Source organism: Castor canadensis, chromosome 1, assembly GCF_047511655.1.
Source record: "Castor canadensis chromosome 1, mCasCan1.hap1v2, whole genome shotgun sequence".
Classification (NCBI taxonomy): Eukaryota; Metazoa; Chordata; class Mammalia; order Rodentia; family Castoridae; genus Castor; species Castor canadensis.
This window is the reverse complement of record NC_133386.1, coordinates 45,893,567-45,914,843: the sequence shown is the minus strand read 5'-3', so window position 1 is coordinate 45,914,843 and position 21,277 is coordinate 45,893,567.

Sequence of the window (21,277 nt, the reverse complement as noted above, 5' to 3'; positions counted from 1 at the left end):
CAAATTTGCCCTAAGGATTTTTATACTCATAGTATTCCCAGACCCCTTAATTCAACTTCTGAAAATCTATTCCCAGAAGAATCTCTAATGGAGAAAAAAACTATATCAAGACCTCGCCCACATTACTTTAAAAGGGGGGAAGGGGAACTAGAGAATTAGGAGATTAATTCTGCATGGTCTCTATTTGGGGAAATAATGAGTACAATGATGTTATAGTTCTAACAAGGTAAAAAATGATGAACAATGAACTCAACCTTGAAAGAGTGGGGTACAAAATGAGGACAATGTTCTTAGATAGGAAGAAAAAGGCAAACACTTTTATGCTAAGGTGGATGCCTTTGGAACACATTAGTGCCATCTTTTATTATTATTAGCATATAATAGTTGTACAGGGGGATACATTGTGATATTTACATATGCTTTACAATATATCTTAGTTAGATTTACACCCTCCATTGTTCTCCCTCCTCAGCCCTTCTTAGAACAAGTGCAGCAGGTTTCAATTAACTATTTTCATGTATCAATACAAAATGCACCCACCATATTCACCCCCATTCACTCTTTCCTTATGCCCACCCCCATCCCTCTGGTACCCACTCCTGGAAAAGACCTGTTTTACCCTCCTGCCCTTCATTTTTTTAAGTATATATTGATACTCCAAGGGAGTTTCCCATTGGCATTTTAGGCCTGATTATATCGTGACTTAATCAAATTAATCCCCTCCCATTACTTACTCTCTTTTTTCCACTACTTACTCTTTCTCTATCACCATGCTCCCTTATTAGTCAACAACTTACAGTGCATTATATTATTTTATATTCATATATAGATTATTTCATATTTTTCATTCTCTAACATTTTTTCCCTCTCCTGCCTCCCATAATCTTTTTTTCTTTTTATTTTCCCTCCTGCGAGCATGAAGTTCCATTATCATGGAAGAGAGTGAGTGTCCATAAGCCATGCTGTCCAGCTCCTTCCTCCTGAGGATGCTTCTGTGTTTCTCAGGGTCCAGTCCCACCTGCTCAGGATCCCCTGCACATGCACCCTGCTGAGCACCATACCCTGTCCCCTCATTAGTCCCAGCAATAAAACCAGAAGAGGCAGGCCTGTCCTGCTTACCTTGTGGGGGGGAGGAGGGGGAGGAGCAAAGAAGTACCTATGAAAACAAAATAATCCTACACCTTGTCATATAAACATGGTTTCTAAGGAATGTGTTTGTCTTGGACATGTTGGTTCATCTTAATTTGATGAAAAGGAATTGTTTGCATTCCAAAGGCATTACCCCCGCTTCCTCCCCACTTCCTCTTTATTCCTTTACCTGATTTTTTTTCTCACAGTATTTACCACTATTTGACATAGACTGTCATTTGTTTATGGGTCTGTCTCTTCTATATAGAGTGTTAGCTCCTTGAGGGAGGATGTTCTGTGAGGCTCACAGCTGTACCCTGGTTTCTCCAACAGTGCCTAGTTACATAGTGTGCTCTCAGTGCATGTGTTGAATTTAAGAAAAGCATGGATGCCAGGAAAGTTTGGTTACCAAGTATCTTCGAACTCTTCCTTGGTTGTCACAGCTGTATTTGTAGATTTGAGGTGTGGTGCTGCTGAGGCACCAGTTGTTTCCTTGTTCCCAACTTGATTCCCAGTTCAGTTGCTCAGAAACCTCCAAATACTAAGTCACGTAAAGCATCATCTTGGAAGCATTACATTCTGACTGAGAACACAGAACAGGTGTCTTTGCTCTCCTTGAAGGTTTCTCTACAACGTCTCAATGACTCGGGCTCCAGCAAAAGCACTCATCCTGCAGGCACTCAGATGGGAGACAACTTCTCACTCAAGCCAAGTGCCAGCCACCCAAGTGGGTGGCCAAAAAGCAATACATTTGATCCACTCAAAGCAGTGGGCTTGGAATGTCTCCCATTCCTGAAAGTCAAACACAAGATCAAATTGACTAAATCCTGCTGGAATTCCACAAGGCAGCAATTTCCCCAACTCCCCACTCCTTCACATGTGTTGTCCTTTATGATTGCAAAATGTGAACTCTTCAGCAGCTCTTCCCACTTTGTCAATCAGTCCTTCAAGAAGTGGCAGGAAGTTTGAAAAGGAGAGAAAAATAAGCTGCATAACAGTGAAAACAAATTGTAAAACAATCAGTGAAATATTTTGTTTGTGATAGAAACTTTAATGTATTATGAATATACATTGTTATACCATATAGTAATCCTTATGTTCATTTTAAATTTTTGTTGGTGTATATTAATTGTTCATAGTAAGGGGTTTCATTATGACATTTCCATACATGTATACAATTACTTTAGTCATTCTCAGCCCTCCAATGCTCTCTCTTATCCTCTTCCCCCTTTCCATTTCCCTTCACCCTTCTAGTAGTCCCCCTCTATTTTTATAAACTTTCTTTTTTTCTCTAATTTCCATGAAAAGAGAGGAAATATGCAGTATTTGTCTTTGAGGACTTGATTACTTCACTTAAAATGATGATCTCCAGTTCCATCCATTTTCCAGCAGACATTACTCCATTGTATGTATTACCACATTTTCTTTACCCATCCATCACCTAGGCTTATTGCACGATTTGGCTATTGTGAATAGTGATGTAATAAACATGGGCATATGGATATCTCTATAGCAAGCTGACTTTGGTTCTTTTGTGTATATACCCAGAAGTGGTTAGGCTGTATAATAAGGTAGTTCTATTTTTAATTTTTTGATAAATCTCCATACTGATTTCCATAGTGCTGCAGTAATTTACATCCCCACTAGCAGTGAATAAAAGTTTCTTCTCCCACCCCATTCTGATTGGGGTAGAATCTCAGAATCTCAATGTCTTTTTTTTTTTTCTGTACTGGAAGTTGAGCTAAGGGCCTCATGCTTGCTAGGCAATCACTCTACCACATGAGCCACTCCACCAGACCTTTTTGCATTTGTTGGTTTTGATACAGGATCTTAAATTATGCAGGACCAGTCTGGACCATGGTCCCCCTAATTGTGCTTCTCCATGGAGCTGGGATGACAGGTATTCTACCATGCCCATCTATTGACTGAGATGGGGTCTTGTGAACTTTTTGTCTGGGCTGGCCTCAAACCTGATCCTCCTGATCTCTTCCTCTTGAGTAGCAAGTTCTCAATGTCATTTTGATTTTCATTTCCCTGATAGCTAAGGAACGTTGAACATTTTTTATGTGTTTATTGGCAGTTTGTACTTTTTAAATTTGAGATATGTCTGTTCAGTTTGTTGGTTCTGGGTACTTAAAGGACAGATGAATGAGTCTGTATCCCATCCCCCATGGAGAGCACCATGAGCCCTGCACCAGAGAAGGAGATACATTTTAGTCAGATTTGCCAGGGGCTTGCCAATCTTGTTTATTTTTTCAAAGAACCAGCTTTTTGTTTTGTTGATTCTTTGTATGGTATTTTTTCTCTATTTCATTAATTTCAGCCCTTATTTTTATTATTTCCCTCCTTCTGCTTGTTTTGGATTTTGCTTGCTCTTGTTTTTCTAGGAGTTTGAGATGTAGCATTAGGTCATTTATTTGAGATCTTTCTGTCCTTTTTATATATACACTCAAGTATATAAACTTTCCTCTTAAGACTGCCTTTGCTGTGACCCATATGTTCTGGTAGGTTATGTTTTCATTTTCGTTAGCTTCCAGGAAACTTCAGATTTCCTCTTATTTCTACTATTACCCACTGATCTTTTAGCAATATATTATTCAGCCTCCAATTATTTACTTGTTTTCTGCTGTTGTTTTTGTTGTTGAGTTCTAGTTTTAATGCATTGTGGTCAAATAGAATGCAGGGGATTATTTCTATTTTCTTACACTTGCTGAGGCTTGCTCTGTGTTCTAAGATATGGTCTATTTTGAAGAAATTTCCATGGGCTGCAGAGAAGAATGTATATTGTGTTGTTGGATGAAGTATAGACATCAGTTAGGTCCATTTGATTTATAGTGTCATTTAGTTCTAGGATTTCTTTGTTGATTTTTTGTTTGGCTGGCCTATCTCTTGTTGATAGAGGAGTATAAAAGTCTCCCACTACCTCTGTGTTGGAGTCTATATGTGCTATTTAGTCCTCCAGTGTATGTTTGATGAAATTGGGTGCACTGACATTGGGTGCAAATAGGTTGACAATTGTTATTTCCTTTTAATGTATTGCTTCTTTTATTAGTACGAAGTGTCTTTCTTTATCTTGTTTGACCAATGTCAGTTTGAAGTCTACTTTGTCTGATATAAGTATTGCTACTCCTGCCTGTTTTGGGGGGCTATTGGCTTGGTATATCTTCTTCTAGGCTTTCACCCTAAGCAAGTGTTTATTTCTGTCAATAAGAAGAGGGGTCTTTTGTAAACAACAGATTGTTGGATCTTCATTTTTAATCCAGTTTGCCAAATGGTGTCTTTTGATGGGGGAGTTGAGTCTGTTAGCATTCAATGTTAATATTGATAGTATGTGGTGGTTCCTGCCATTTAGTTGTTTTTGTTGTTTAAGGATTTGATTGTGTGTAGTTGAATCAATGCTACTCTCTGATTACTTGTCTTTTCTTCTCCTGTGGTTTGATGCTTTCCATCCTCTCGTGGTTTGTTTGCTTTCATCTTCTGTGTGCAGAATTCCTTGTAGAATCTTTTGTAGTGGTGGCTTGTTGAACATATACTGTTTTAGGTTCTGTTTTTCTGGAAGATTTTTATTGCTCCATCAATTTTGAATGATAGTTTTGCTGGCTAGAGTAGCCTAGGGTTGAAGTGATTTTCATTCAGTGCCTGAAATACCTCACTCCAAGCTCTTCTTGCTTTTAAGGTTTCCATTGAGAAATCTGCTGTTATTTTGATGGGTTTACCTTTATATGTTGTTTGTTTTTTCTCTTAGTGCCTTCAATATTCTTTCTCTGTTCTCTATGCTTGTTGTTTTAATGATAATATGCTGTGAGGAGGTTCTATTTTAGCCAAGTCTGTTTGGTGTCTTGAAGGATTCCTGTACCTGAATGGGCAAAATTTTCTCAAAATTTGGGAAATTTTCTGTTATTATTTTATTGAATATGTTAGCAACCCTTTGGCTTGCACCTCTTCTTCTTCAGTGCCCATGATTCTCAGATTTGGTCTTTTGACAGAGTTGCTGAGTTCTTGCATATTCCTTTCACAGTTTTTGTGTTGTTTGACTAAGATTCTTTTGTTTTTTTCTTTAATTTCTATTTTAGCTTTGAGCTCTGAGATTCTCTCTTCCACTTGTTCTAGTCTTAGTGTGGCCTTCCACTGTGTTTTTTGTTTGACTGTAGGGACATTTTATTTCCAGGATTTCTGTTTGATTATTTCTTCTAAGGTTTTCCATATCTTTGTTGAACTCCTCTTTTATAATTTGTGTTGTCCTCTTTAATTCATGTATCTCTCTTTTTATAGTGTCCCTTGTTTCACTTTGGTGTTTGTTGAGGTCCTCTCTGAGTTCCTTTGTTTGTTTCTGTGTCATCTTATGTTCGTTATTTTTGGTGTCTTGAAATTTCTTGAGTGCATCTTGTACATTCTGGTTAACAATATCTAATATCTTCTCCATGAATTTCTCAGAAATTTCTTCCCAGATTCCTTTTTTGTGGGCTTTTTTGTGGGCATCATGGAGTTCCTTATTTACATTTATCATTGTTTTGTTGTGGTCAGGAACTGGGTATCCATTTTCTTCTTTTCCCACTGTATCCTGTATTGAATTATTTTGTTGAGGAGAGTGGTTTCCATCCCTTCTTCTTCTCCCCATCACTCTAGTTGGTATTGTGCAACCATATTTTTGGTAGACTAGTTGGTGGATTTGATTGCCTGATTTCTTTCCCTGATTTAATTTTTGTGTTGTGGCTGATTTGGTTGTTAGCTAAGTTGATGTGCTCTATCTGACCCTGGTTTGGAGGTATAATTTAGCAATAACAAATTCAATACCAGACCAGTTGTTTATGTATTATATAGAAAACCCCTTGATGATAATATCTATAAACAGTCAGAGTTGGGTGGGGGGTAATAGTTATTAGGCTAGTTATAGATTTTAGGGAATTGGTAAAGGTGGCACTAAACAAGGGGGAGGTGGGAAGGTATGGGGGCTGCTGGATTTGGCAGCCCTTGTGTGTGTTTGGGTGTATTTCCATTGTTGTAGCAGAGGGTATTTGTGTGAAGGATTGCAGAGGGCTGGGGTTGTGTGCAGTTGGTACAGTAGGCTAGTGACTAGGTGGTAAGTATGTAAGAGGGAGGGGTAATGTGGTTACAGGTTGGGAGAGGATGGAAGGGGGAGGTGAAGACAGTGGAAAGAGTGGGCGACAAGGGGCAGAAAGAGTAGTTGGGAGGGAGAACAATGAGTTGTAGTACAGGAAAAGGAGGGGGAGTGAAAAAGGTGAGAATAGGGATAAGAGAATAGTGTTGATGGAGTTAAGAATACAGGAATAAAAAAAGAAAGAAAATAAATAAACACAATAAAAAATGCCAGATTCAGGAACCACAGAAAGTTCAGTCTATTAATAAAAGTTCTGGAGTTATTCCCTAGGTGTCCAATCCTGGTGTTGATGTTCAAGCAGAAGCTCTGATGTGGTCTCACCTTGTGACTGGCTTGTGAGTGGTATTTGGACCTTCTGTCCACAAGATTAGTTGGAGTTGTGAGATGAGATAAGACTGCCAGCTCATGGGGAGTGGTCAGAGCTATTGTTTTCAGCAGGCAGCAGCTGTGTTGTCCTTCAGATGCAGCTCTGTTTGGTCAGCTCCTCCCCCAGCAAGGTGGGGCAATTCAGTTTTAAATGCTGCCCTCTGTCCCAGAAATCAGCTCTGGGATCCACTTCCTTCACTGCTTTGGGAGTTTGGCCTTTTGGGATGTTAGTTTGTCACTCTACTCCCTCTCTCAGCCTTTATGCCTCTGGAGATCTCTGCTGGGTGCCACTGGTTCCATTGGCTCTTTGCCCCACCCCCGTTCTACAGGGCAGGTTCAGCATTCCACCCCCACCTCTGATGTCTGTGTTAGATTACAGTTCACTGTTTATGGTTTTCAGTTTTGCTGGGGAGGGAGGTTCAATCTGCCCAGGGGGCTATGCTGGATTATTTTTCCGGGGTGGGGTGGAGTTGGGGGTGGGTAGGGGAGCCAGGCATGGTGTGTGATGCCCACCTGTTTCTTCTGCAGTTTCACACAGGCAGCTTTGTAGCAGCTGACGTGGAGAAAGGGCGCTGTCGTTTTCAGTGTGGCACGGCATAGGGAGGCTTTCCAAGGGCTAGGGGTCCAGGATATCACAGAGTTTGATTCTGTCTTCTGCTCGTTGGGGGAAAAAAAAAAAGAAAAAGAGAAGTGGCCAGGGACTTTTTTCCCAGGGCCAGAGGCCAGACACACCTTGCTGACTGTGCTGGGAGGGATTTTTGCAGCTGTTAGGTGTAATTAAAGGCTGATTTAAGGGTCAGTCTTTAAATTTTATCTGCACCTAATATGATGATGGTTATTATTTTGGCTAGGAGCAATTAGAATTACCCAAGTGTGGCTCTTGTATCTCAAGAAGGTTTCTAGAGTCACAGAGCTTAGGAAATCTGATTCCCCACCTTAGCTGCCATTTTGGATCCTTTCCTGTGTACTTTTAATTTATGCCTAAAGGCTTAAGAGACATGATCTCATACACGGTTCTTGATCTGTACACAGATCAAGACACAGATCTGGACAGAGATTACAGTGTAGCCATTCTATATAATACGAACTAGCACTCATTGATAGAGAACAATGTATAGTATGTGCCCTACCTGCTCTTGGTTTTTCACTACATGCTATATTACACTTATTTCTCTCATGAAATATTAAATTTCCAGCTTTAACTTCTAGTTTAATACTATCTCACATTGAAAACTCTTTAAAATGAAGCCTAGAAAAAATTCATAAACAAAGGCTACTGATTCTGATTTTTGGAAATAGCTTTCATTTCAGGTACAATCATGTGTACACCATGAGCAAACATTAAAAATTGTCTTTGGCCTAAAACCATGATCATTCTTCCATCATAAAGGCTCAGTGAAAGACAATGGGGAAATCTGGGTTAGGCTATCTAGACAGGACAGAGACTTCCTCAAACAAATGCAAGTCAGAATCAACCCAATATTTCATTTATTCTAAATTCGATTCCTACCTCATTTCTCTGCACCCTCACATTAACTCAATTCTTATCAGATTTCTTTTTTTATTGTTGTGCTGGGTGGGGGTACATTGTGGCATTTACAAAAACCTTGTGTCACAGGGCATTGATGACTAAAACTATCATATCTTAATTATAGTTTCCCGAGATGTCAGAACATGTTTGAAGTGACTGAGAATCATGACACACATCCCAGTCCAAGCACCAGCAGACTAAAATGTCTTCCTGTGTCTCAGAAGCCTTTCTCTAAGGAGGAGTAATGGGCAGTCAAGGAACCCCCTGGTTGTTATTCAGCTGTTCAATCAGAAGGAAGCTCACACACATATAGCATCAATCAGATTTCTTCATCTTTATTTTGGGCCCATCGTCCACAAAATCATTCCCAAATTTCCAACAGAAGCTTTATACAAAATTCTTTTATATTAAGAGTATATCTCTCTAATTCTACTAAGTTGAAGTGAATTTGCCTCAGTGTCCCAGGACTTCTATTAGAACAATGATCCAAAAAGCCAACTCAATTTTATTAAACAAGCAAAACAAACAACCATAATACTGAGTATCAGAGTCACATTCCACATATACACAAAGAAATAATAGATTTATATGAGGATTTACTTGTTAAAAGTCCCATTTTACTTTTATGAAAAAAAAATGTAAGTTTTCTGGAGATGCTGGGAAGTCAGACTTCACAATTCTGTCTTTCTCATTTTCCACATTCAGGTGGATAGACTGTGTCATTCATAAAATGGACCCAAGTCCCTTCCCCAAGGCTTCTTCAATATTTTTAAATGAATATCAGTATTCTGTAAATGTCACTTTATTTAACTGTGCAATGACCTTTTCCACACATGGCTTTTCCTAAAGGAGAAAAGAAGTTGTATTCTGCTCAGTGTAAGAATGACAGAAATGATTTTATAGAGTGAAGTAATGCTAACATTAATTTATTGATCTTTGCATTGCTAGCACATCTTCATCTCCATAGTACTAGGCAGACCAATCAAATTTGCCAACTTAGTATCAACAGTAATCAACTTTAAAATCTTGTTATATTCTGTGAAGAATAAAACTGGTTTTAGTCATAATCTTATCATTAACAGACTCTCAGAAGGTGGGGGAGAAGGAGGGGGATGGGAGGCAGGCGGGGGGGGGAGGCAGGGGGGGGAAATGGCCCAAACAATGTATGCACATATGAATAAATGAATAAAGAAAAAAAGAAATGCAAATTATAAGATTTCCCAAAACTACTTTGAGAGTCTTTAGTATTTTTTATTCTATTTTATTTTGTTTTATTATTTTATTTGAATGTCTCAACTGTACTGGAAATTAAAGAGAAAGGTTCACCAAAGAAGAGGGTCTGGTCTTATGAATCTAGACAGCAAGTGGCCCTGGACAACCTATGGACTTAATTGGGTAAGCTTGCAGTTGCTACTGTGCCTAATTTTGTTTTGTTTTGGTTTGTTTTGGTTTGTTTTGGTTTGGTTTTAGAACCCAGGAAGTACTGACATCATTGTGGAAGTATAGAATTCAGTTTCACCAATAAATCAAAGTAGGCTCAAGCTGTTAGTAACTCTGTCACATTTACAAAGTCAGGCAGAGACTAAATGACTCAATGGAGTGGTAAGGAGATAAAAATCTTTTCACCTCCAAGCCCAGTCTTTTATCAGGCCATATTCTGTGCAGTAGAGAACAGCACAGCTCATATTGCTGTTGAGGACCATGCAGGGCTCTTTGCCAAGGGTCATTCTCAGAATTGGCCTGATAAAAATCCACATACGCAGAACTATGAAGACAGTTCATAGTTATCAGCTATTAAGTTATTTTTATATGAGATTAACATTTAAATAAGCAAGCTTTAAGTAAAGTAGATTACCCTCCATAATGTAGGTAGGCCTTTTTCAATCAGTTGAAGGCTTTAAAACAATCAGACCTCCACCAAAAGAGAGGAATCTGCCAGAAGATTGCTTTCAGAATGAGTCATAACATCAACTCTCTTCTGAGGCACCAGCAGATTTTGGACTTGCCAGCCTACACAGTCACGTAAGCCTATTCCTTAAAATAAATCTCTCCCATATCCCCACCCCTTACCCTGTTGTGCCCTCTGTTTCTACAAGTTCAAAACTCTTGAACTACTTACCCATCCTTATATAGCTTCCCTTTCTTTGAAAGCCAGAGGTGCCTCTGCTCCTTTCTGATGATAACCCTTGCTGTTAAGCTCTCATCCATCGGAAAGTCCTTCAGCAAATTTTTATTCCTGTAGGGAGTGTAGCTCACTGGTAGAGCTCTTGCTTAGCATAAGCAAATCAAGCACCCAAAAAAGTTTAGTTCCTTTTTTGTTTTATATCATATCTCTGATTTATCTATTGCCTGTATTCTTTGAATATACACTCATGCTCAAGACTCCTTCACTGAAAAAAATCTTTACTCCAACCTCTCCTGAAGCATAGGTTAGCACCATAACTATCTCCCTTCCCAATCAGACTTCACTTCCTAACTTCCCATTCATACTCTGTCCACCACTCCACTGAAGATGCTTTGAAAAACCATATGATAACTAACATTTTTAAATGCCTAATATGGACTAGAATCACAGTGCTAATCACTTTATATATTTTGTTTATGTGGGTATCACAAAATATAATACATTTTATTTGTTATAGGTATATAGTATATATCTTCATTAACTCCTATCTTTGTAAAAAAAATTAAGGCTCAAAAACATTAAATAACTTCTTCAACATAACACAGTCACTGAATTTTGAACCCCAGTCTATCTGACTTCTCACATCTGCTTCTGCTTGCTCTCTATTGGCACTTCCTGGCATTCCCTAATTCAGAGTCTCTATTCTTCTATTTCTTTTGGTTTTTGCAGGCTCCTCTTTGCTCGCTGGGAAAGCCTACTCTCTACCTCCTCTCTGGGGATGACTCACAGTTGTCCCCTTAAGTACAGGTCCACCAGCAGAACAACTTCAGAGACTCTGTTCTAAAATCACCCTGCAGTCATAGGGTTGCTTGTGTGACACAGGTGTTTAGCTATCTCACAGGAGCATATCCTGTGGGAGAGATGCTGTCTACATCTGTGTGTCCAGCCAGACTCCAGGCCACGCAAGGAGTCACCAGTGGGGAAAGAGAGAAGCAAAGGACATGTGTGGCTCCTCTTTCTACATCCTACAAGGAATGGAGAGAGAAACTAAGACCAACAAAGAAGAGAAGAAACAAAAGAAAGTCATGGAAACCACGAATACTATCCTAAGAATTAGTTTTGTAAAGAGAGCATGTGACTCTAACCACACATTGTAGGAAGCTGGCTCATGATGCCCTAGAGCTGGCTGTTGGGTAACCTAGTTCCCGCACTGTGTGAAAAATGTTTTTCTCACACACAGCTGCAGAGTACCAAGCTTCCATGCTTTCCCTTGGGCTATCATGTGACATGGACTGACTCTCATGAATGCTCTCAATTCTGAAAAATGCCTGTTCTTTTTTTTTTCCTCCTAACATGTTTACCTTTTAACAGGTGCCTCCCAGGCCCAAAGGAATAATTACAGTGAAACCCTTAGCATCTTTACTAACCAGTGACAGCATATTTAAAGAAGACATCAAGGGTAGTGGAGTAGACAGGTGTTTTCTTTCTTTAAAAGTAAGCATGGCTAAGGGTGGGACCCACGTGCTCCTGATTCCACATTTGATCCATCATCCATAAACTTAGGTGCACTTCCTTGATTCTCCTTTTCATTTTCACATTCCTCTAGAATCCAAAGTCTAACCTTCCCAGGCCCTATGAGGAAGGAGTGGAGACACCATCTTGATCCAGAGCTTTGTGGCACCCATTCCCTCCACTTATGTGAAGAGGCTGTGAAAAACCTTCTCTTAGCAAAGCAGTGTTAGGTTACAACAGCTGGCAGCTATTCTGTGGTCAGGCTCCAAGCTGTAGGCAAGTATGGGTTAAATATGTGGTGTTGCCAATGGATAGCTGTGCTATAACCTGGACCTCCCGGAGACACAGTGCTTTAACTAGAGGGTGGTTTTCATGGTGGAACTGTAGAACCTGGCAAGACAGCAGAGAGATATTTTGGGGCAGGCAGGCTTTCCAGCACCCAAAATAACAACCAGTAGGAGGCTGCCTATGTGGCCCCCACAGAAGGTCAAGCCAACCCTGCTCTGTCAGCACTAGACCTTTGAATCATCTCAACACTTTCCATTTAGCCAAACTCTTCCCCTCCCCTCACCAACACTGTCCTTTTCAGTCTTTAGAGCTGTCTTTGAAATAGAGAAGTCAGGAACCATTTATCTTATTTAGATTGGTGGAGAATTTCAAGTGAGGAAGACACAAGCTGGCAGGAAACCAGTATCCCTCCTCTGATCCACAGAACCAGAAGCTCAATGTTGAAGAAGTCTTAGAGAGCTAGTTGGAACCCAAATTGCCAAAATTACTCCCACAAATCGGAGTTATTCCAGGGATAGCCAATCTGTTCCTTGAACTACCACCACTCCTTTTCCCTCAAAATCATGGTAAATATGACAGTCATCCACACACAGGATTCCTCTCCCACCACTCACTTTCCCTTCCTGCTAGAAGCTCCAAGGCAGTGCATTAAGCAAAGATTCCCTGGATTCCCCACAGCATAGCAGCCGTGCTTCAGAGAGGTGCTGCCGCTAGTTATGAGAGATGCCATGCATGGTTCCTGGAGGGTATATTTTCATTTAGTCTGGATGTTTGGCACACTCCAACCATAAACAGAAGCCCAAGGTAGAATTAGATGGCATGGCTGGTTTACTCAGTGAGTGTTGAAAATGCTTAATCAATTAATGGTGCTAATAAAATGTCTCACAAGAAGATAAAATGGGGCACATTCATGTCCAGCCCAACAGCTTACAGGCACTTAGGTGACTGATGGACGAACACGAGAACTATGCAAATTATGAGAGTTCCCTTTAATGTTTACATTTGTGCATATTTCTGACTATTTTTTCAGAAAGGCAGATTAGCAACCCTGTTGATAATTTGATCTCTCTGACAGAAGTGAAAAATCATTCACTCATCTTAGAAACAGATCTCCTGTGTCACCAGTGCCTGGATGTAATGAGCTTCCTGGTTGTTGGCATGCATACAGCAGCCACACACATGAGCAAGCTTGGGATGGCAAGGGCATAATCACTCCAAAACAGTGGAAAAAAAAAAAAAAGCAGTCGAATCACAAGCAGCATATGGTGAAATAAAATTTCAACTATTTCATTCAAATAATTTAAGACCACAAGAACTTATGACATGACCATAAAAAAATGTTGTAGTATTTGCTCATTCATTCATCATCCAAATTCACGTACCAGCACAGAAACCTCTTAAGAGATAGAATCTTTGACTTTATTCACTGCTGAGTCCCCAGCATATCAGCTGCTGTCTCCGGCTATGTAGGACTGGCTCAAAAAACATTTGCTGAATTGAATGAATGAGTCTATTCATCATTCTGCAAGCATTTAATAACCAAATAATGCAATATTCAAGCTCTTCTCTTCTTCTACATTCTTCTGTTCCCTAATAGTTGTGCAATTTCATTTCTACAGGATTTTCCTTTTTGAAAAGATATACAATATTTTGACTTATTCCCCCATGAGTTTAGTCTTTGAAAAGCAACCAAACTTTAATATAAAAACAAAAATAAAACTGATTTTAAGCTTCTAGTAAATAAACTGACCTATCAACATACCATAGAAGAATATTAAAAATCAATCTTTGCCTTAATAGTGAATTTTAGGGGGCAAATGAACTAAATATATTTATACAGAAAAATCATGGGTTTTTTTTTAATATAGTTAACACAAAAATAGAGGGAGATATGTGTAGATCTTCAAAATAAAATAAATTTGGCAAAATTATTTTTAAAACAATCAAATGCTAGTCATACATTTCAGATAAAACAAATCAGCTAATCAACTAACACAAATGGTTGTTTGCTTTAACTCACCATTTAAAATTGATTCTAAGGCAGCAATAAGATACTATTGCACACCTAGTAGAATGACTAGCAGCCAAAAACAACCCTGACAACACCACTATCAAATGTTTTCATTTATAAGCAGGCATCCCTTGTTATCTTTAAAGGCCTATATGCTGTATTTGAAAGATCTTTGTAAATACTGTTCTAAAATCAGCTTACTAACAAGTTTAGAATGTGGCACAACATTCCATTCTAAGAAAGAACAATGTGGCTCATAGATTTTAAATGTACTTTCAAATGTTTTCCTTTTAAAAGCACATATTCCTTATTGTTCATTGTTGATCTACACACTGTAAATGAAAGAGCAATTTCATTAAATTGCTATAGTTACAGCAATGTAACTACTGTTCTAAACGCTACTTAGTAACAAGAGTTAGAATATGACACAATGTAATAAAAAAAACCCTGACAATACCAAATGCTGGCAAGGGTGTAAGCATCCTTTAGGAATCCTTTTTGCATCCTTTAGGAATGCAAAAAGTAGAACACCCACGAAGTGGGAGAAAATATTTGCCAGCTATACATCAGACAAAGGACTGATAACCAGAATATATAGGGAACTTAAAAAACTAAATTCTCCCAAAACTAATGAACCAATAAAGAAATGGGTAAGTGAACTAAACAGAACTTTCTCAAAAGAAGAAATTCAAATGGCCAAAAACACATGAAAAAATGCTCACCATCTCTAGCAATAAAGGAAATGCAAATTAAAACCACGCTAAGATTCCACCTCACCCCTGTTAGAATAGCCATCATCAGCAACACCACCAACAACAGGTGTTGGCGAGGATGCCGGGAAAAAGGAACCCTCTTACACTGTTGGTGGGAATGTAAACTAGTACAACCACTCTGGAAAAAAATTTGGAGGCTACTTAAAAAGCTACACATATGCAGTCATGAAGAAGAACGAAATGTTATCATTCGCTAGTAAATGGATGGAATTGGAGAACATCATTCTGAGTGAGGTTAGCCTGGCCCAAAAGACCAAAAATCATATGTTCTCCCTCATCTGTGGACATTAGATCAAGGGCAAACACAACAATGGGATTGGACTTTGAGCACATGATAAAAGCAAGAGCACACAAGGGAGGGGTGAGGATAGGTAAGACACCTAAAAAATTAGCTAGCATTTGTTGCCCTTAACGCAGAGAAACTAAAGCAGATAACTTAAAAGCAACTGAGGCCAATAGGAAAAGGGGACCAGGAACTAGAGAAAAGGTTAGATCAAAAAGAATTAACCTAGAAGGAAATCAATGTGAGTCAATGCCCTGTATAGCTATCCTTATCTCAACCAGCAAAAACCCTTGTTCCTTCCTATTATTGCTTATACTCTCTCTACAACAAAATTCAAAATAAGGGCAAAATAGTTTTGCTGGGTATTGGGATGGGGGGGAGAGGGAGGGGGCGGAGTGGGTGGTAAGGGAGGGGGTGTGGGCAGGGGGGAGAAATGACCCAAGCCTTGTATGCACATATGAATAATAAAAGAAAACAAACAAACAAACAAAAAAAAGAATGCAAAAAGTGAAGGTACTTTGGAAGACTGGTAACTTCTTACAAAGATAAGCACAACCTTAATATGATTCTGCAATTATGTTCACAGATATTTACCCAACTGACTTGAAAACATGTTCACACAAAATCTTGCATGCAAATTTAATAACTTACTTTAGAATCTCGAAAAAAACTGGAAGCAACCAAGATGTCCTTCAATAGATGAATGGGTCAACAAACTATATATAAGATAGCATATTATTCAATGATAAAAAGAAATTAGTTATCAACCACAAAAAGATATACATGGACTTTAAAGGTATGTTGCTAAGTGAAAGAAGCCAGTCTGAAAAGGCTACTTAATATATGATTCTAACTATACCACAAACCAGCAAAGGCAAAAGTAAAAGTATCAGTGATTTGGAAGTAGAGAGGAAGGATTCACGATGCAAACATAGGTAACTTTTAAGGACAGTGAAAATACTGTCTGATACAATAATTATGGATAAATGACATTGTGCATTTATCAAAACCAGTAAAACTTTATAACATAAAGAGTGAACATTAATTATTTTAAAAATAATTTAGGAGGTAGGGGGGAGCTGCATTCTATTGCTGAATGTGACAAAACAATCTAACTTCTTACAAATATGTGGAACAGCTTCACTGAAGTTGAAGTGTGGGTGGATGAAGGTGCTGCCTTCAGTAGCTTTAGATAAGAGGGGAGTTAATAAAATTCAAGAGGAACAGTACATTAATAGTATACTGTAGTTGATAAAATGGTTTCCAACTAGGGTACACATTAATAATTTTGATACAACTATATATCTACACTAGAATTAAACAAGTAAAGAATGGTGAGGTCCAGATTTCTCACATTTGGAGTGGTAATTTGCATATAGGCAAGGGGAGAAGGCTAGAGTGATACATTTTAAAATGGATTGGACTCATTTAACTAATATAAATGTGAATAGCTGCATACAGAAATATCTATAGATAGGTATGTATACAGAGGTTTGCATGAACATATATTTCTTTGTTTTGTCAGGAAGGAATGCATAGATGCAATGACACTACAACAGCAATGAACAGACCTAGAGCCCAGATTATGCTTCTAGTACTTAAATAAGGCTTCATTTGATCGCCAAATAATTTAATGTCTACTTTGTTCTGCATACTGGAGAATGAATGTAAATCAAAAGGAGCAAGAAATTACTAAAAGGGAAAGCAAGTACAAATAACAGAATGATATCAAGAAATGCAAAACTATGATTGTGGTTTATGTTATAAAAGAAAATATATGGTATGAGGAAAGAAGAGAGTTGAATCAATATACAGCTCAAAATTTAAATGCCTACAACTAAAAAAATTGCTAAATATAAAAATAATCAGCTAACAGAAATAAAGTAGTATTTCTGAGAAGAAAGTAGGATAAAGAGAAGGCAAAAAATTTCCATATTGTGAAAACTGATTATATGAAGTTATACTCAGAAAATATTGATGTAGAAAAACAAGATTTTAAAGAAAAGACACAAAGAAAGAGGACCCATAAAATGCAAAGTAGATATTTAAAAAGACTAATAAAATTAGCAAACCTCTGGCCAGCTTAATCAAGTAGGGGGGAAAAAACACTAAAATTTTTAGCATCAAAAATATTGATAATAAAAAAGAAAACAGCACAGAATCAGAAGAAATTTTTAAAAATAAGGAACTCCTACAAATAAATTCATTCCTATAAATTTAAAAATTAAAAGTAAATTATTAATTTCCCCATTTTAAAAAACTTATCAAAATCAACTCCAAAGTACACAGAAAATCTGTGTAGTGTTACAAATAAAGTCCTATTGAGAAAATTGTCATACACTTGAAAGTTATTACTACCATAAATATTTAGGCAAGTTACAGGGAAATTCTATCAGACTTTCTAAGAATGGGCCATTCCAGCTTTATAAAAAACTCTTCCAGAAAAGAATGAAGAAAGAAATGTATCCCAACTTGTTCTAATTGGCTTGTATATCACAGTACCAAAAAACATAACAAAACTAAATAGGCAAGTAAAGCACAAGAAAACTACTTTCCCAGGTCATTCATAAACATGAATTAAAGTCTGGAATAAAACATTCAAAATATTAGTAAATGAAATCTAACAGGTCTACTGATATAATTTAGCATATTAGCTGGTTAAAGTGGTGGAAGACCTGTGAACATCTCAATTGATACAGACAGTAGATTTAATAAAATTTGGCTCCCATTCTTGATTTAAAAAAAAAAAAAAAAAAAAAACCTCTAACCAAACAGGGAAGAAAATGGAAATACATTCATCTGGCAAAAAGTTTACCCATTGAAGTCAAATTATTTTAGTGATTAAGTATTTAAAACATTATTTTAAAGATAAGGAAGAGACAAGATAGTGCCAGAGTTTCTATGTGAAGTTTATGAAGATAAGAAAAATCAAAAAGCATTATTAATGAAAAAGAAGAAATAAATATTATGATAGGCAAACAACATGGAAAGCTTAAAATAACCTACACATTAATGAAATCAGCAAGAGACCTTACCAAGGGGAGCTGGCTATTTATAATGGGTAAGAATGGGCTAGTCAATAAAGGAAATGCAAATTAAAACCACACTAAGATTCCATCTCACCCCTGTTAGAATAGCCATCATCAGCAACACCACCAACAACAGGTGTTGGTGAGGATGCAGGGAAAAAGGAACCCTCTTACACTGCTGGTGGGAATGCAAACTAGTACAACCACTCTGGAAAAAAATTTGGAGGCTACTTAAAAAGCTACACATTGATCTACCATTTGATCCAGCAATACCACTCTTGGGGATATACCCAAAAGACTGTGACACAGGTTACTCCAGAGGCACCTGCACACCCATGTTTATTGCGGCACTATTCACAATAGCCAAGTTATGGAAACAGCCAAGATGCCCCACCACTGACGAGTGGATTAAGAAAATGTGGTATCTATACACAATGGAATTTTATGCAGCCATGAAGAAGAACGAAATGTTATCATTCACTGATAAATGGATGGAATTGGAGAACATCATTCTGAGTGAGGTTAGCCTGGCCCAAAAGACCAAAAATCGTATGTTCTCCCTCATATGCCGACAGCAGATCAAGGGCAAACACAACAAGGGGATTGGACTTTGATCACATGATAAAGTGGGAGCATCCAAGGAAGGTATGAGGATAGGTAAGACACCCAAAGAGCTAGATAGCATCTGTTGCCCTCAATGCAGAGAAACTAAAGCAGATACTTTAAAGCAACTGAGGCCAATAGGAGAAGGGGACCAGGAACTAGAGAAAAGGTTAGTTCAAGAAAAATTAACTTAGAAGGTAACACACATGCCCAGAAAATCAATGCGAGTCAACTCCCTGTATAGCTATCCTTATCTCAACTAGCAAAAACCCTTGTTCCTTCCTATTATTGCTTATACTCTCTCTTCAACAAAATTAGAGATAAGAGCAAAATAGTTTCTACAGGTAGCGAGGGGTAAGGGAGGATAAGGGAGGGAGGGGGTGGTAACGGAGGGGGCAGGGGGAAGAGGGGAGAAATGACCCAAACATTGTATGCACATGTGAATAAAATAAAAATTAAAAAGAAAAGAATGGGCTAGTCAAGTGATATTGTTATAGCTGATTAGGAATGTCTTTAAGTATATTAAACTTCCTCATAATCTATACAAAAAGCAATTCTGGATTTTTTTAAATTTTAAAATGTGAAAGCTAAAATTTCTAAACATTTAGAAGAAAATATTGGGAAATATTTTATCTTTATGACCTCTATTAGGATGATTTTTTAAGAGTACAACAAAGTATAAGTCATCAAGAAAAAAATTATAAATCCAAAAATTAAAATTAAGACCCTTTTATAAAAACATACCATAAGGAGAATGAAAGGCAAGACATACATATGACCAACCAAAGATTTTTATCTGGAATATAAAGAGTGTTCTGAAAATTCAGAAAGACACTGTCTGAGACAAGCATCATGGAAATCCTGTATTGGCTCTACCCTGCTTGCAGTTAAACTCTGGAATGAGGGCAGAATGCTGGGGTGGGTCCTCTTCTAGAAGACAAGGATGGGTGCAAAGTGATGGCTCTATTTTCTGAGGAATGGCTGCAGGGGAAATTGAAGGTTTTTAACAGAGTTTAGGTCTCCTCGTTCCGATGCTAGCCTCCTGAGGTAGATGTGGTGGGGGGCTGTTAATGTATTTAGGCTGCAGAAGGCTCAGCCATTGCTTTGTACATCCAAAAATGGCTGACGTTTCAGGAGTGAATGCTTAAAAGGCCTTCCCCTCCCCCGTTTGTGGAGCCTTAAAGCTGAAAGAATGAGATTTCAGCTAAACTGCCACATACATAGCAACAGTTTTGGTTTTGTCTATGACCTCAGTTTATAGAAAAATCACCTTAAACAATTTCTCTGCACCCCTAGGTTTGGGAAAACTTTTCAATAAATCTTTCAAATCTGAAAAAAAAAAATTCAGAAAGAAGAACACACAATTGTTCCAAGAGAAAAATGAGCAGAAGGCATAAACAGGCATTTCACAAGAGTCTGAAAAACTTCAGTGGGTGGTGAATGTGTAGATGTTAAAGAAATATAAACAAGACTTTAATAATTTAACACTTCAAACACACTCAAATGGTAAAAAAATAAATTATGAAAAAAACAAGGTTGGCAAGGGAGTAAAGCAATAAGAATTCTTGTTCATCTCTGATACAAAGTTTTAAATAACAATGGGGTTGGTTTTTTAAATGCATGCAGATGCATACTCTTCATTCCAAGGGATTCACACTATTTTAGAAATAAATCCTTTGAATTTCTGTCATAAGGCATTGCGTGAAAATGTACAAAAGGAACAAAAAGAAAAAGAAAATCCAGGTATAAACAAACAGAAGAACAGGTGAATAATCTGAGCACAGACACAAATGGAATGCTGCACAGCAATGAAGTTAAATCAACTACAGTTTCATGTACAAATTAGAAACAGAATATTATGGTGGGAAGAGCTCAGAAGACTAAAAGAAATTTTATAACTCTAAATAACAAGAAAACATTTTAAAGTATTCTATGAAGGCATACATATTTGATAAAACGATTGTTTTTAACACCAGTAATAATAAACACAAAAATCCAGCTTTTGTCTTTGGTTGAGGACAAGAATACTGGAAGAGGGAACTTAGAAAAAGGACACTTGAACTTCGGGTAGTACAGGAAATGTTGTAGTGTCTATATTAGGAATTAGACCTTTAAACGTTTGTTTCATTACTATGCCTGATTACTTACAGACATTCTACATGCACTAATATACATAAAATATTGCTTAATAAAATGTTTAAAATATTAGCTGTGCTTCTTCTATCTTATTGAAACACAAATGCTAACAATTCTCAGTTCAATGAATGTACAGAAGTCTTCCTTCTGACAGGACCTCTTTAACTTCTGCTCCACTGACAAAAGATCCTCTCCCTCCCCCTACCCCTTCCCCTCCCCTCCACCTGAATTTTGTGGCAGTGTAATGTTGATGTTCAATTGATGGCTTTCATCTCCATTAGCTAATACTGATAACAGAATTTTTGAAAATGAGTTTTAAAAAGTAACAACTGTGAGAAAATCACTCAGTGATAAAAGTGAATAAAGTAACCTC